Source organism: Equus quagga, chromosome 18 (assembly GCF_021613505.1).
Source record: "Equus quagga isolate Etosha38 chromosome 18, UCLA_HA_Equagga_1.0, whole genome shotgun sequence".
NCBI lineage: Eukaryota > Metazoa > Chordata > Mammalia > Perissodactyla > Equidae > Equus > Equus quagga.
The window spans coordinates 27,449,526-27,467,418 of record NC_060284.1 but is presented as its reverse complement, the minus strand read 5'-3'; the positions used below and the strand labels follow the sequence as shown (position 1 = coordinate 27,467,418).

General features: G+C 37.9%; 1 protein-coding gene across 3 annotated transcripts in view; it reads left to right on the top strand.

Annotated features, from left to right (window-relative positions):
• The window catches only part of DIPK1A (divergent protein kinase domain 1A), a 102,624-nt gene that overhangs the window by 77,696 nt on the left and 7,035 nt on the right, over positions 1–17,893 (top strand). The gene's annotated exons all lie outside the window — the stretch shown is intronic.

Genomic DNA, 17,893 nt, shown 5'->3' with positions numbered 1-17,893 from the left:
AATGTACTTGAAGTTTAGTTTACTCTAATCAGATGGTTTTTTAAATGTTTAGAGTATGAAAGTGTTATTTAAAGGCAACCTTTCTAGGGGCCGGCCCCATGGCCGAGTGGTTAAGTTCGCATGCTCCACTACAGAGGCCCAGGGTTTCACTGGTTCGGATCCTGGGCGCGGACAAGGCACCACCCATCAGGCCACATTGAGGCAGCATCCCACGTACCACAACTAGAAGAACCCACAACTAAAATATACAACTATGTACTGGGGGGATTTGGGGATAAAAAGTAGAAAGAAAAAAAAGAAGATTGGCAACAGTTGTTAGCTCAGGAGCCAATCTTTAAAAAAAAAAAGGCAACCTTTCTAGAACACATCTTTTGAATAAATGGAGTCATTCCCCAATACCAAAAATTTATCTGAAAAGCATATAAGTATATTTATTATTTATTTTCTATTCAAATGTTTGGATATCAATCTAAGATTTCTAGTCGTAATTATTGGTTCCATAGCACTTATATTTTAAATGTTTGAGGATAAGTACATTTAACTCCTTGTTTTCTGCTAATGTCTTCTGGTATAAATAATATTAAAACATTAATCTGAGAATTATAGTTTTGATAATAATGATTCTTGGATCCCAATTATTATAACTTATTAAAGAGTCTATAATTATTGAGGGGTTACTCTTTACCCAGGCCAGTGGTGCTAGGTGTGTGCATAAAGCAGAGAACAAGATGTCCTGACCTTACAAACTTATTGTCTAGCAGGAAGAAAATGAATAATTTCAGTAAGGTAAGATAAGTATTACAATAGCAAGTGTTATGGGAACATAAGACAGGGAGACCTGAGGCTTTCCAAAGTTCTAAGAAAATAAAAATCAACTTAACTCTAGATACTCTATCATTTAGGATATAAAAGCATTATTCCCCAGGAGTATTGCAGCCTGTTAACTAGGCAAGGGAGAAATTACTACTGTAAGAAGCAAGGGAATGAATTAATAGAGAAGAGTCCCAAATCACCGTTCAGAGATGTCAATCTTATGTCCATTCCAATTGGCAATTCCAGATCTTTGAGGAATTTTAAGAGAGGAGGAACCTCTGGGGCCAGGCAATGTACTGGCAATTTACATGGTCATTAATACTTAAAAGAATACTATGAAAGCCCTCACAAGCCCATTTTACAAATAAAGAAATATGACTAAGAGAGAGAGAAGAATTTGCCCATGAGGATGGAACCAGAATTTGATCCTAATTCTATCTTTATATAAAGCTCATACTCTTTCTGCTACCCTATGTCAGAAAAGTCTGACAAACCCCACAAAAGTCACCTGCTCACCTTCAATGAGGAAGAAAGAAGCAGGAGTTATGTAATCAACTATAATAACATATAAATAACCCAAACTATTTTAAATGTTTATTTCCCTTCTTCTAGGCCACTTTTCTCAAATTAGGTGCCTTGGGGCATGTTAAAAGGTATTCCATGGTTAAAAGACTTCCATGGTCAATATATTTGAAGACAGAAGGTTAAACAAAGATAAGTAGCTGACTTTACTGAGGACTTCTCAAGATCTTTAATCTACTAATACGCAGTGTCCATCGACAGAGAAAGCAAATATATTTGATGAGGAAAAAATCCATCCCCACAACAACCCTCCTAGGAAGACTTCTTAACATCATCTGGTGATGTTAGAAATATTGTTCTAAGAGATTAAGCCAAAATGAAATAGATATGCTTTTATCTCGCATTAATACAATAACCTTCAAAATGCAAGGCATATATGTTGTACATATTCTGAGTGAAGTGTAGTTGAAGTGCCTCATTATTTTTCCTTTAACGTAATTTTACTATAATTGATAAGAAATGGAAGCAGAACATAATTCTAGCTTAATAATAATAATTTAATGGTTATCTTACTAAAACTTGAAAATAATGAGAAAGCTTTCTGAGCCTAAAAGATAGCTTTTTCTTTTTTTGTGTGTGTGAGGAAGATTGGCCCTGTGCTAAAATCTGTTGCCAGTCTTCCTCCTTTCTTCTTTTTTCTCCCCAAAGCCCCAGTAAATAGTTGTATGTCCTAGTTGTACGTCCTTCTGGTACTTCTATGTGGGATGCTGCCACAGCATAGCTTGGTGAGCAGTGTGTATGTCTGCGCCCAGGATCCAAACCCACAAACGCCAGATCACCTAAGCAGAGCACACCAACTTAAGCACTGTACCACTGTACCACTGTACCACTTAGCCCCTTTCTTAAGGCTGGCTTTGAGAAATTGTTATTTCTCTACACTTGGGAATTATGTTCTTAAAAGTTACCAAGACTGGTAGTACTAAAATAGTACTAATATTGCATAGGAATTGTGTGATTAAAACTAAAAAGCAAGCAGAAAAAATATTTTTAAAATATATGTTAAAGCTTCGAAGAGCTAATAAGATAGGAATTACTTGATCAAGATCTGGGAAAGGATAAGAGTCGAGAGAGGTGAGCCTAGGTTTTTGTGGCTGTGTTTGCCTGGAGATGTGTGACCTGAAATACACAGTCTTAGGGAGCTGGGGAGATAAAAATCTAGTCCATTTCCTACCAAGGGGGGGATACTGGTACACCATGCTTTGGGCCAAGACCCTGAAGAGCTGAACTCCAAAAGTAAAGGGGAGCAAAAGGAACCTCAGAAAGGTGAGCTGACTTTTGTAACCTCTTTTTGCCCTGCGGAATCTGCTGATATTGGGCATGAGCAGGGGTCTGAGAACTAAGACTTTATTCTGGTAGAGAGCTGCTGCTGGGGACAAGAAACCAGCAAGCTTTTACAGAAAACTAAGGGAGCCTCAAGCATAGGGCCAGTTATCCTGTTGGGATATTTGCCAAATCCTGGGGCTTTACAGAATGGGAAACTAAAAATCTTGCTGGAAAGGCTTTGAAAAGCAGGGCAGACGTTTTGGCAGTCTCACAAGATACAGCCTAGAGTTATGAACCTGCCAGAGGGAGAAACCCCAATGGATTCCCAGGCTCTCAATTAAAAATCCTAGAGGGCTATGCTGTTAGAATAGAGATGAGCCAAAAATAGCTTGAGCTTCACCAGAGGTGCAACCCAGCCTCCACTCAGCACAGCTTGATTGGGTTAAGATGATCAGCTACCATTATATCTGCTTACTAGAGGGAAAGGAAACCCTCTCTGGAGGCATTATGGAAAAAATTACAGGGCATGCCAAAAGACAGGATAATATGACCAAAAACTGAAAGATAAAAATGGACAGCAGAAGCAGATATACAGATGATCCAGATATTGGAGTCATCCAAAAAGGATTTTAAAGTAACTATATTCATGTTCAAGTAAATAGGAAAAAAAGGTAGAGAAAATAAATAAACAATGGATAATTTCAACAGAGAACTGAAATGTATTTAAGAAAGTCAAGAAGACAATATGGCAGTTCCTCAAAAAGCTGAATATAAAATTACCATGTGATTCAGCAATTCCACTTCTAATTATATACCTGAAAGAATTGAAAGCAGGAACTCAACCAGATATTTGCACTCTAATGTTCATAGCAGCATTATTCACAATAGCCAAAAGGTGGAGACAACTGTTATGTCCATTAACAGATGAATGCAAAACAAAATGTGGTATATACATACAATGGAATATTATTATTGTGGTGACTATTTTACAGTGTATACAAATATCGAATCATTATATTGTATACCCAAAGCTTAATACTGTATGTCAATTATATGTCAATTTTTTAAAAAGAGAGATTTATTGCAAGGAATTGGCTTACCAGTTATGGGGGCTGGCTGGACAAGTCCAAAATCCACGGAATAGGCTGTTAGGAAGGACAGGCTGGAACCCTTGGGCATGGGCTGATGCTGCTTTCCACAGATGGAATTTCTTCTTCAACAGGAAAGCCTCAGCAATTCTCTTAATGCCCTTCAACTAATTGAACCACACCCACCAAGATTATCTAGAAGAATCTCTGATAAAGTTAATTGATTAAGGACTTTAATCACATCTACAAAATACCTTCACAGCAAAACCTAGATTGTTGTTTGCTTCATTACCGGGGTCTGTAACCTCGCCAAGTTGACACATCCAAAGATCCGCACATCAGGTTAAAATGATTTAGTTTGTGCTACAAATAGTTGTACTACAAAAACTGAAAGAAAGAAGGCTTCAATGAATGGAAAGATCCCCGTGGGGAGAATAGTAGAGAAAGGCCTCATGGAGGAGACAACTTCTACAGGGCCTTATGGAATAGGAAGAATGTGGGGAGAAAGGCTTCCCTTAGCACTTTTATCCTGAAGAGCAAGATGCAGATTAATGTTAGATGTGAGAATTCCCAAAACCGTGCGTTAGTAACCACTGAACCACAGCCTTGGTCGTTCGGCCTTTTGGCTTCCTGTAAATTAATGTATTTTCCTCTTTTGCCTTTTTATAGTAAATTTTAAAAAGAAACTTAGAATGTTGAACAAATCGTATGTATTTCATATAAATTATGTACTGTGTGTGAATTAGTCTAATTTAGTAATCAAGTATATTTCTTATTTCAATGTTGGAAATCACTATAGAATATTAGCATTATTTCCCTGAGATGTGTTCTCTAATCAGTGAATAATTTTTGTTAAAAGATCTTATAAAGTTAGTGGCATTCTTAACTTATCTAAGCTTCTAGGAAGCTGGGAGCCAAAACTGAGATTAATTTTGCACATTGTACATTGACGCAATTTGAACTCAAGTATCTTGTTTTCAGTTTTTAATGAAAGTGTGAAACTTTTCACTGTCATATCCATTATTTAGAGCTTGATTCTAGTGATGTGCATAATAGGCTTTTAAAACTCCGAGAAGAGAAATGGAGTGGAGGCCATGCACCCTTGGAAGCCAAGGTTAACTTGTGGAAGTTGTAAGGAAGGACAACTGTGCACTGCTCTTCTTTGTTTAAAGGCAGCTCTGAATCTGCGGGCAATGCTAACTAGCCCTAATTAGACGTGCTTGGAAGGATCCATTTTTTTTTCCAGTTCTGCTTTTTTCTTTTTCCACCAAGCTAATTATAATATGTTGTGTAATTCATTGTATATTTTCTCTGATCATAGAAGTCACTAATTCACTCATTATTTCATCAAGTTCTATTTGGTGCCTAACCATAGGGAAATTTTGCACACTTCGACTCTGTAGTTTGCTGGGTTCTTTAAAAAAGAAAAAAGATGACGGGGGGAGATGGACAGAAATTTTTCTTCTATACATTTTTCAGGACAACATTGTTTAATATTGATATTTCTGACATGTTCTCCTATGATCAAGAGTGTTCTAAGGTTCTACCCGGGTAATAATGAGGAATCACTCACCATGCCATTCTGGTGAACCTTTGTGACTGTTACACGAGCACATGCTTTAAAATGGAAGCATTAAGAGATGAAAGAGCCTCTAAATTTTGTTACGGTCTCTTTTAAGATTTAATTTCTAGAGATAATGATGTGTTGCTTAAAACAGCAAGCTTAACATATGCTAAATTTAAGATATTTAGAACCATGTTTTCAATTAGATAGTGATACAGTATGATTTCATCTAGCTTTGCATTTGTTTAGGATCAATTTTTATTTGATTCTAGAGGTTCATTTGTGCTATGCTATATTTTTAAAATATACGGAACCAATCCACTTGGAACATACTGAGGTGTTTTTTTGTTTGTTTGTTTTCACCTGAGGAAGATTAGCCCTGAGCTAACATCTGTGCCAGTCTTCGTCCACTTTATATGTAGGTTGCTACCACATCACGGCTGATGACCAGTGTAGGTCCGTGCCCAGGATCTGAACCTGTGAACCTGGGCCACCAAAGTGGAGCATGCTAAACCTTAACCACTACACCATGGGGCTGGCCCTGGAGCATACTGTTTTTAGAGTGCAAGTTCAAATTTTTCCTTTTAAGAAAAGTATGGGCTTATATCATGTGATGTTGACTGTAGTCCTGAGACAGGTGGTATCATTGTTATGATTAGCATCATTCCTGAGAAGCAATAAAGAGACAAAGGCTTAAAGCAAGCTTAGATGAACAAGCCAGCAATAAAATACAATGTTATTTTAATTATGTGCTTACTAGCACTGTGCTAAAACCTGGAGATACGGAGATAAGACATGTCCTCACTCTGAAGATGCTTACAGACTTATAGAGGATATGGAAAAATAAACACATAATTGAGACTGAGAGCAAGATTGCCAGAGTTAGCATTAAAAAACCCCATAAACAGGATGCTCAGTTAAATTTGAATTTAAAATAAATAGTGAGTTTATTTTTTTGAGTGTAAGTATGTCCCAAATATTGCCAGTAAACAATGAATAATTTTTCAGTATAAGTATGTCCCATGCAATATTTTACTGGGCAATCCTAACTGAGAAGGGCCTGGGAGACTTTCTGGAAGAAATTATATCTGAGCTGAATTTTGAAGAATTGAGCGTTGGAAGCAGAAGGAGGCATGTGCAGCATGTATGAAATAATGCTACATTCCAGGAACAGCACGGCTAGAGCAGAGAGTGTGAAGGACGTTTACAGAGGCCAAGTTAGCAGAGTCAAAACCATCAAAGACTGTGTATGTCGTGTTAAGGAGTTTGCCTCTTATCCCAGGGCAGTAGAGAGTCAATAGAAGATTTTAAGCAGGGAAGTGAGTGACCAGATTTATGTTTCAGGAGAATTTCACTAGTTATGGTGTAGAGGGTGGATTGGATAGGAGACATCACATGCAGGGAGACGAGTTTTATGGTCATTGTAATAATCCAGGCACAAGTGGTAAGGTAGTTAAACCATGGCATTGGCAGGGGGGATGGAGGGGAGGAACAGCCTCAAAAGATATTAAGCGGGGGCCGGCCTGGTGGCACAGTGGTTAAGTGTGCACATTCCACTTTGGTGGCCCGGGATTTGTCAGTTCAGATCCTGGGTGCGGACATGGCACTGCTTGGCATGCCATGCTGTGGTAGGCATCCCACGTATAAAGGAAGATGGGCATGGATGTTAGCTCAGGGCCAGTCTTCCTCAGCAAAAAGAGGAGGATTGTCAGATGTTGGCTCAGGGCTAATCTTCCTCAAAAAAATAAAAAAGATATTAAGGAAATAATTTGGTCGCCAGCATCTAGTGACCAGGTGAATGTAGGGGAATGAAGAAGGAGAAGTTTAGGACAACTCACTGCTTCCTCAGTCAGATGCCTGGGTAGATGATGGCGCCTTTCAGTGAGGTGGGGAATAAAGGAGGACGACCTGTGTGGGGAGAGGAAGGCAGGAGATGGTGAGTTCAGTTTTGGATAGATTGAGTGTGTGGAGGTTATGCAGATGGAGACAAGAGATGTCCAGAAGGCCCTTAGATATTTAGCTCAGGAGAAAGATTGCTCAAGGACAGAGGTTCATGAGAGCCATGGGAATAAATGTCACCTGTGACAGTATACAGAGAACCCAAAGAAAGTAGAACAAAACCCTGGAAGGCAACAATATTTATGATTGTGAGAAAGGAAGAGAACTCCACAAAGAAGACTCATAAGGAGTGGCCAGGAAGTAGGAGAAAAACATAAGGAGAGAAGCCATTAGAAAAGAGTTTTAGGGGCCAACCCTGATGACCTAGTGGTTAAGTTGGACATGATCCACTTTGGCAGCCCAGGTTCAGTTCCCAGGTGCGGACCTACAACACTTGTCTGTAAAAGTGGCCATGCTGTGGTGGCAGCTCAGATACAAAAAGAGGAAGATTGGCAGCAGATGTTAGCTCAGGGCAAATCTTACTCAGCCATAAAAAAAAAAGAGTTTTCAAGCAGTGTGACGAACAAGGACAAATGCTGAAGAGAGGTTAAATAATATAAGAACTGATATTGGCAATTCAGAGTTCACTGTTAAGAGTGTTATGAGTATTTGCAAAATGTAGTGGAGTCAAAAGTCAAAATGCATTGGATTAATTTTGGATGGGAGGAAATAAGTGTGAACAGCAAGTATAGACTACTGTTTCTAGAAACTGTGTGGGGAAATGGTTTTGATTTGGTTTTAATTTTTTTAAATTGTGGTAAAATATGCATAATATAACATTCACCATCTTAACCATTTTTGTTTTTCAGTTTATTTTTTTCAGCTTTATTGAGGTATAATTGACAAATAAAATTGTAAGATAAAGTGTACAACATAAAGATTTGATATATTTATACATTGTGAAAGGATTTCCCCCTTCGAGTTAATTAACACATCCATTACCTAACACATTTACTTTTTTTTTTTGGTGAGGATATTTAAGTTCTACTCTCTTAGTGAATTTCAGTTATGCAATACAGTGTTATCAACTGTAGTCACTGTGTTATACATTAGATCCTCAGACTTTATTCATCTTATAACTAAAAGCTTGCACCCTTTCACCAACCTCTCCCCATTTCTCCTGGCAACCACTTTTCTACTCTCTGAGTTAGACTTCTTTTTTTTTAGATTCCACATATAAGTGATACCATGCAGTATTTGTCTTTCTCTGTCTTGCTTGTTTCACTTAGCATAATGCCCTCCAGGTTCATCCATGTTGCCACAAACGAAAAGATTTCCTTCTTTTTTAAGGCTGAATGATATTTCATTTTATATGTATACCACGTTTTCTTTATCCATTTATCCACTGATGGACAGTTAGGTTGTCTCCATATCTTGGCTCTTGTAGATAATGCTGCAGTGAACATGGGGTGCAGATGTCTGTTTCAGATAATGACGTCACTTCTCTTGGATATATACCCAGAAGTAGAATTGCTGGATCGTGTGGTAGTTCTATGTGTAATTTCTTAAGGAACCTCCCGTATTGTTTTCCATGGTGCGTCTGAACCGTTTGTAAGCGCACAGTTCAGTAGTGTTAAGCTTATTCACAGTGTTATGCAGCCAGTCTTCATAACTTTTTCATCTTGCAAAACTGAAAATCTGTACTCATTAAACAACAACTTCCCGTTTCCCCTCCTTCCCGTCTTCTGGCAGCCGCCATTCTACTTTTCTGTTTCCCTGAGTTTGACTGCTTTAGAGATCTCATATAAGTGGAATCATACAATATTTGTCTTTTTGTTACTGGCTTATTTCGCTTAGCATAATGTCCTCGAGGTTCATCCATAGTGTAGCATGTGTCAGAACTTCCTTCCTTTTTAAGGCTAAATAATGTTGTATTGTAAGGAGAAACTAAATTTTGTGTATCCGTTTGTTCATTGATGGACCCTTGGGTTGCTTTCAACTTTTGGCTGGGAAATTGTTTTAAGTTGACCTAATCTAATTTGGTCATGCATGCTCCTTATATTCTATTTTGAAAGATAATAGTAGCCACTGAAAATGTTTGATACAGGTGAGGCCCACACAACATTATTACTAGGTTATAATGAAAATGATTTCTACTACCATATAGGCATTTATTCAGCACATACTTATTTATAAGCAGTCACAAAACATCCCATGTGATCAAGTCTGTAAACTCATTAAAGTTCTAATTCTGTCATTTTAGGTGCTCTACCAATTTGCGTGAAAGCTTTACTCAAGGCAGAAGCAATGTTACTCCAGAGGCTTCTGTTACCCTTATAATTAGCATCAGGCAACTAGAAATTCGAAACCAGTGATTCTCAAAATGTAGTCTCTTTGACCAGCAGCCTTAGTATCATCTGGAAACTTGCTACAAATGCAGATTTTTCAGCCCCACCTAAAAGCTGCTGTGTCAGAAACTCTGAGACTAGGGTTCACCTGTCTGTGTTTTAACAAGACCTCCAAGAGATCTGAATCTCCCTAAAGTCTGAGAACCTATGTTGTAGAACAGTGAGCTCTGGGTACCTCCATAAAGATAAAGGTTATAGCTTCAACTGGTTCTTATGCCCTCTTTGTGAAAGGGTAGGGAATCTCATATTTTAGCCAATCCACGTATCTTAAGTACCTTTAATTTTACCAATGATAGTCCATTTCTAACAGTCACCATGTTATTTAAATAAATAGCAAGCCACAGGTTTCACCAATAAAATCCTAATTTGCTAGTTAATAAAATCTTGGAAATGGATCAATCTTGATCGATATATGGATAATAGAAGCACTTAGAGTAGCTGCCTCTGGAACATGGGCCTCCTCACCTTATCAGAACCCTGGCTAAGCGCCTGTCCACTCCTGATAAGGATATTTAGAGGCACCTGGACTGGAAAGTCACACACACAAATATTGCACTGTGTGCTGAATAATTTTAAGTAAATTACAGGCATTATAACAGAAGGGAAGGAAAGAGTGGAGAGGGTTTGTGTGTGTGTGCGTGTGTGTAGAGGGAGAGGAAAAGAGCGTACCGTTAATAACCGAGAGAGAATTCAAGAGAGAGGAAAAGAATCAGAAGTTGAAGACACAGTAAGAGTGCAAAGAGTGGTGAGGACTTAAAATAGCCGACGTGGGGAATGGGAGAGGGTGCTGACTGGAGACTTGAAGTTTCTGGCGTTGGTAAGAACCGACTTTGCTGTTTTTTTCTAAGGAGAAATTGATGAAATTGTCTGAAATACATTTATAGAACACGGATCTTAGAAAATTATTTAAAACCTAGTACCATACATCTGTTATTTGTTATCGCCCCTTGTGGTACAGTTCCCATAGTTCGTGAAATTATTCCTTCAGCACAAATGAGTTTTGTAAAATTTATCTAAAGAGTGCCATCTTCTGGGACCATGAGGGGTGTGCAAGCAAAGGAGGTTCTATAGTCGAATGAATCATCATAGGAATAAAATCTCAGGACTGGAAAAACCTTTGCTGTTTTCTGCTGAGTATCCTATTGTAAAGCCGAATGTTCCTTATAATCTCTGTGACTTTCTAAGTTAGAAGATCACATTACTGACGTTGATTATAGCTTGCGTGTATGACCATGCCTGAAAAAACAAAACAAAATAGTCTGTGGCCAACCATCCTTTTCAGACAAGCATGTGGGAAATTTGCTTTTGGTTTGTGATGGCAGCCACAAGTTGCAGAGCCTGTTCCTTGTGAGGACGCCTTTGATGCAGCATTGGCTTGAGGCCTGAGCTCAAAACAAGAATCTGATTCTCCCTGCTGAGTGCCAGCCTTATCTCCACTGCTTAACAGTTTACCAATAAGATGCTGGTTGTTTTTTTTTAATGTTTTAAATATTATGGAAAAGTACTAATTTTATCCTCAATGAGGTTTTAAAATAAAAATCACTATGCTCTTTATGGTGGTTATTTAATAAACATTTACCAGACATTTAAATACCAAACGTTGTTCTATGTGCCAGAGGGGAAGGGGAGGTTCAGATGAGTGTGACTGGGTCTCTGCTTCAGGTTATCTTACTTTCTACCAGGGAAGATAACATGAACATAAATGATGTTAGATTTGGGAATATAAGAAAATAAGGGAGAAGAATACAGCCTTAAAAAGGAAATATACAGCCTCAAGATTATTCATTGGAAGACAGGTGTTGTGGAAAGAGCCACGTTTAAATGTTGATCTGGGGCAGAGTTACTCGTGGAGTGTTCCTCAAGATTCAGGAGCCAAAGATCAGGACAGTTGAAGAGATTAGCTCTTTAAGTCCTATCCCAGAAGTTTTTCATAATAGAATACCCTATTTCTGGATAAAAACCCAGTACATTTTATTCATTCATGCATTCAGCAAGTGCTTTTTATACACACTTGAGTATGTGTCAGGTGTTGTGCAAAGTGCTAAAGAAACAAAGATGAAAGTCCTGGCCCTACTTTGAGTTGCTTGTACAGAGGGAATGAGTGTGACGAGAGCCCTTTTGTAGGAGCACTGTGGACGGGCGTCTGACCCAGCCATCATTAAACCTGCTCCACACGTTCCTCTCCAAGGTGAGTAATTCTGGTTCTTAAACTGCCTCAGTAGTTAAAAGCGCAGGCTCTGGAGGCAGACTGTCTGCGTTCAGAATCCAGCACCACCACTAACCTCCTCTGCAAATTTCTTAACCTCTCCTGCCTCAGTTTCTTTATCAATGAAATGGAGATAATGGTAATACCTCTTTTATAGGAAAACTGTGAGGATTAAAGAGATACATGACAATATATACATGTACCTGTATATGTATACATGAAAAGCTCTTAGAACAATGTTGACATACAGTAAACAATATGACAGACACTTGTTTACCTACCATCTATGTAACAAATCTTAACCTTTTGCCATATTTGCTTCATTTTAAAAAAGAAAAAAAATTACAGATAGAGTTGAAGTCTTCTTTATGCTCCACGCTATCCCCTTCTTCCTCCCCAGAGGTAACCACATCTTGAGTTGGGTGTGCGTCCCTGCCCTCATGTTTTCATACTTTCCTTCCGTGTGTCTGGGTACATAAACAATATATGGTGTTGCTTTGTATGTTTCTAAACAGTAATAAATGATACTAAATTGCACATATCATTCTGCAACTTTTTCCACTTGACATTATGTCTTCAACATTTTTCCATGTTGATATGTATAGGCCGAGTTCTTTCATTTTAGTTACTGTATGCTGTTTCGCCATATGAATATATACGATTTATTCAGCCATTCTCCTGTTGATGGACATTTATTCTATTACCCATTTTCCACTCTTACAAACAGTACTTCATCCTAGATGGCACCCTGAGGTACTCCTAGACTGAACCTTGACCTGATATTTTTGGAGGGAGAGATTTTTCATTACTGATTGAATTTTTTTAATGTTTATTAATCTTACTAAGATTTTCTATTTCTTCTTGCATCATTTTTTTTCTTGCATCATTTTTATTATTTATATTTTTCTAGAAAAATTGCTCACTTCAAATGTATTGCCATAAAGCTGTTTGTTTTCTTCACTATCACTACCCTTTTCTTTCCTAATAATCTTTGTTTGTGTCTCCTCTTTTCTCATCATCAGTCTTGCTAAAGGTTTATTTCTTTTGTTAAAGTTTTCAAAGAACTAGCTTTTGGTATTGTTGATCTTTCTTTCTTTTCTTCATTAATTTCTGCTTTTTTTCCCCTTCTGCTACTTTTGGGGGTTTATTCTGTTATTGTTGGGGGTTTTTTAAGCCTCTTTAGTTGAGCGCTTGCTGTGCATATTGCATTCAAAGCTGTACGTTTCCTTCTAAGAACTGCTTTAGCTTCATCCCACAAGTTTAATATGTATACCCTTGGTGTATATTAGTTGTGCAGTTCTATATATTCTGCATTTGCATTGTGATTTCTGCTTTAATCCAAAAATTATTTAGGAATGTGCTTTTTAGCTTCCAAACATGTCTGTGTTTATTTTTCATTGTTTCTGTTTTTGATCTCTTATTTCTTTGTGTCAGAGGATGTGGTCTATGCAATCTCAATTCCTGAGAAACCCTAAACTGTACCCGCAGGTGGTACACTCCAGCTCCTGAGTAAGGCCTCAGAACTCCCATCACCTTTGCCTCAGTGAAGAAACATGCCAATGAAATTGCTGGCCGTCTGCCACTGAGCAGAGATACCAAACAGATGGTTCTGCATTTCCTAAAAGTCCCCAGAGGGCCTGAGGAAGAAAGTGTTGAGTATCTACCTGTGTGGTACCCCCAAACTTGAGTCTAGGAACTAGATTGTTCTGCTCCTCCTGTGAAGATGAAACCTAATGTTCTTGGCTACAGCCATGCCTGAAGGAGAAGGCAGGCAGGCATGGTCCAGGGCTCACGCCGGAACTTCTGTGCTAGTGAGAGCTGAAGGGCAACAGCTCCTAGGTGTTAGCAGACTAACTGGGCAGGGCTCTCTATCTCTATCAGGGCTGTCCTTATCCTCACAGCAAACTGTAGAAGCAGGGGGAGGGTGTGGTGTGTGCAGATGGTAGGTCTGAGGAGCCTGTGCTGGCCTCTCCAAGTATTGAGTACTTACCGGAGTCTACTGTGCTTTGGCTGTTTCCTTGGGATCATGAAAAATTTAAGCCCTCAAAATGAAAGGCTCAAGAAATTATCCTCAGTCCCTATCTCACACAAGAGGAAGCCCAGTGTTGGCCCTCTAAGTAGGTTGCAAGATCCCAAGAACCAGAGCAGGGCAAGATTGATCTATGAGCAGCATGATGTCATCAGACTGAGAGAACCAGACAGGCAGAGAATTCTGGGAAGAAGCAAGCAAAAGGTAATTGCAGAAACTAGAAAAGAGCAAGAAAGTCTAAAGCAGAGATTGGAAGATGAAGATCAGAGGAATTCTGTCAGCCACAGGGACATAGTTACAGCCCTTTATTTTTATTTTATATTGGTTAATGCCTTCTTTCTGCTTTCTTTGGATTTATTTTTTCTAATTTCTTGAATTTTTAATTCATTTGTTTTGTTCTTTGCTGTTTATTAATGTAATTAATACTTTGCGGGGCCAGCCCCATGGCCGAGTGGTTAAGTTCTTGCGCTCTGCTTCGGCGGCCCAGGGTTTCGCTGGTTCGGATCCTGGGCACAGACGTGGCACCACTCATCAGGCCACGCTGAGGCAGCGTCCCACATGCCACAACTAGAAGGACCTGCAATTAAAAAATATACAACTGTGTACTGGGGGGATTTGGGGGAGAAAAAGCAGGGGAAAAAAAAATGATTGGCAACAGTTGTTAGCTCAGGTGCCAATCTTTAAAAAACAAAAAAAACCTTTGCATTCTTTAAGCAGTTCTTCAATTTTATCTTTAGTTTTGTCTTTAGTTTGTGATATAGTTTAAAAAATTTATTGTTGTCATTACTTCCTAGATACTTAAAATTTTAATTTGGGCTTTCTCTTTGACTCAAGAATTAGAAGATATTTAAAAATTTCCAGATAGATTTTTTTTGTTAATTTCAAGTTTTATTGTATTGTGATTGGAGAAAACTGTTTCTGCCATCTCTACTAAGTGGAATGTATTAAGCTGTTGGTCTAATTTTGTAAATGTCCCATGGGCATTTGAAGAGTCTGTTCTCTGTTCTCAGGGCAATTAGATCTAACGTATGAGTCAGGTTACTTAGTTCTTCTGTATCTTTTTTCTTGTGAACTTCTTTATCTGTCATGGACCTCAAAAGTGAATTAGAGCCTCCTCCATCTAATGTCCTTCTGTTTAGTTCTTTTTCTATTTCTTACAGATTTTGCTTAATGAATTTTGATGTTACTTTGTTTTCTTTATAGAAATTCTTGACTGTAATATCTGCATTGTGCATTGTATATTTCATCATTATAAAGAACCTTTTTTTTTTTTTTTGCCTTATTTAATGCTTTTGCCCCCCACTCCCCCCCGAATTCACCTCATCTGGTATAAGATTGTGACTTGATTTTTTTTCCTTGCATTTCACTGGTATACCTGTACCATCTTTTATTTTCAACTTTTTTGACATTTTTCTGAGGATAGTTTTCTTTCAATAGGTGGACTTATTGCACTGACATTTGTACATATGGCTTAGTTCTGTATCACATTTTATGAGCTGCTTTCTGTTTTTAAGGATTCTTTTAGTTTGTATCTTTCTCTGTTGGGTGTATATTTCTTTAATTTGTTTCATGTGTATTCTTTCTGATAATTTAAGAAGATTTGTATTCCGTTTTGGCTCTTCTAGTGGGGAGCTTTATACTATAACTTTTAAAAATGTACTTTATCTTCTATTTCTTTAGACCATATCTGTTCCCCACTACAAGCAATGGCAAAATTATTATACTTCCATTCATCCCATCTCCTTTACCCCACCTAATTTTAATCAATATATTATTATTGTTAGTTCTTCTAGTGATCATTGCTACACTTTTGAATATAATTCTATCTCTGTTATTTGGTTTATAAAGTATAAATATTATCTTTTGACCTTGCATATTAAAGATAAGGAAATCAACATCCTTTTGCCACCTTCCATCTTACATCTTCCCTTCTTGGTTTTTGTTAATTTTATTACTTTTGCTGGTATAGTTTATATTACTAACATTCTGAACAATATACAACAATGGATTTATCAATAGGTTCCACTTTACAGGGTTGTTGTCATGACAGTAAAAGTATAGCACTAGAACAGTGCCTGACACACAGTGAGCGTGTATTAACACCTATCAGATAGTGTATTAACAAGTATCGTGAAACACATTCCCAGGGTTGTTTTCATCCTAGTCGTACATTTCAACTGGCTTTCACATTCAGTTTCTCCATTCATCCCCTGGCCTGAAATTCATTCTCTAAGAGTTCCTCAAGAGATACTAATGGGAGTTAGATTTTCTGATCCTTATATGTTCAAAAGCATTCAATGCCTTTTACTTGAAAGAAAGCTTGGCTATGTAAAACATTAATAGCTGTTATTGAGCACTTATCAAAATCACAGGTTATCTATACTCATTATACAATTAGACCTCATAATAGTGCTATAAATCAAGCACTATTCATATCACCTTTTACAAATGAGATAATTAGGACACCGGCAAGTCAAACTTCCTTCTCTCAAAGACTTTGTTGGCATTATTGCACCGCTGTTATCTACCATTGAATGTGGCTTTGGAGAAATCTGAGGCCAATATGATTTATTTTCCCTTAAAGTTGTCTTGATCTTTTCACCTGGACGCTTAAAGGATTGTTTATTTCTGAAGTCCAGTAAAATTCAGTGGGATATGTCACAAGGGTCATTCTATGTCAGTTTTCTGAGAACATTGTGTGTCCCTTCAATCTGTAGATTAAAGTGTTCTTTCACTTATCTGAAGTTTCCTTGAATCCTACTTTGAATATTTTTTCTTTTCCACTTGTTCCGTTCTCCCTCACATGGACATGCTAGGTGTCCTTTGTCTTCTATATCTATCATTTTATCTCAGATTCTTGTTAGTTCTTTTTAAATTTCCATTTCCTTTTGCTCACTTTTCTCAACCTAGCCCTCTTAAGTCTTACAGTGTTTTTATCCTGACCCCTTATTTCCCCCTTTATAGTGCGGCTCTAATTTCTAGTACTCTTTCTTTTTCTTACTTTCTGAGTTCTGCTAGCTTATTTTACATTTCCATCTGTTGTCTGTTCATTATTTCTTCTGCTTTGAGGTCTTGTTTTAAACTGTTTCATTAGATCCTTTAGATTCATAGTGATATGTTTGGTTTGCTTCAGGGCAACATTTTCCTAGAAAATGTCTTTATCCGACATTTGCTTTTCCTGTTCCTTTCCTCCTTTTTCTTGTAGATTTGCTGTACAGATCTCATGCTTGCTTTATTTTGATTATTGCTCATTAGTGAACGAAATGCATTCCTCAACCAGCTGTTTGTACGAAGACCTAGTGGTGAAGCTGCTGTGGTGCAGAATTTGTACGTGCGTGTGTGTTGCGTGTGAGAAAGAGAGAAAAGGCGAGACAGAGAGACAGAGATACTCATCCAGATTGGGTTAGCCTGTGTATCTCCCCATCATGTCGTCTCTCCCAACCCCTATTTCATTAACAGACTGCCTCCAACATGGATAATATTTTTAAGGGTTTTATCATTTAGCAATGCGTTGCCCTGCTACTTCAAGATGCCAAGTAGAGTTTTTGGAAGTTTACACAGCTTGCCCCTTAAACCTTCATTGCAAACAAGGGTGATGGTACCACCTATTCAGTGCTCTGCGAGCTTTGAGAAGTGAGTTCACAGCAGGTATTTAATCTCAGCTTACTTCTGGACTGCTGTAATTTTTACTGAATTTGGCAAGCTGTCCGTATTTATTGTGCCTTAGAATTACTTTGGTACCTTATTTTATCAAAGATAGAGTTGGTGTTTCTCTTTCTTATTTTCTTTCTTGTTTTGGGGTGATGTCAAGGATGATAAAATGACAGAAGTAACTTTATTTTGTTATTTTAAAATATTTTGGTACTTTAAACTTTATCTTTAAGTTTATTTTAATGCCAGAGCCATTTTTTAAAATAGAGTGCCCCTATTCTTGGAGAGAGTAGGACCATACCACCTCAGACCATGTTAAGTGGGAAAGACAGTTTCGGAATTCTGTGCACACCCTGATTGCAACAAGAACTGTCATCATGACATAGCTAGTAAAGAACTGTCATCATGACA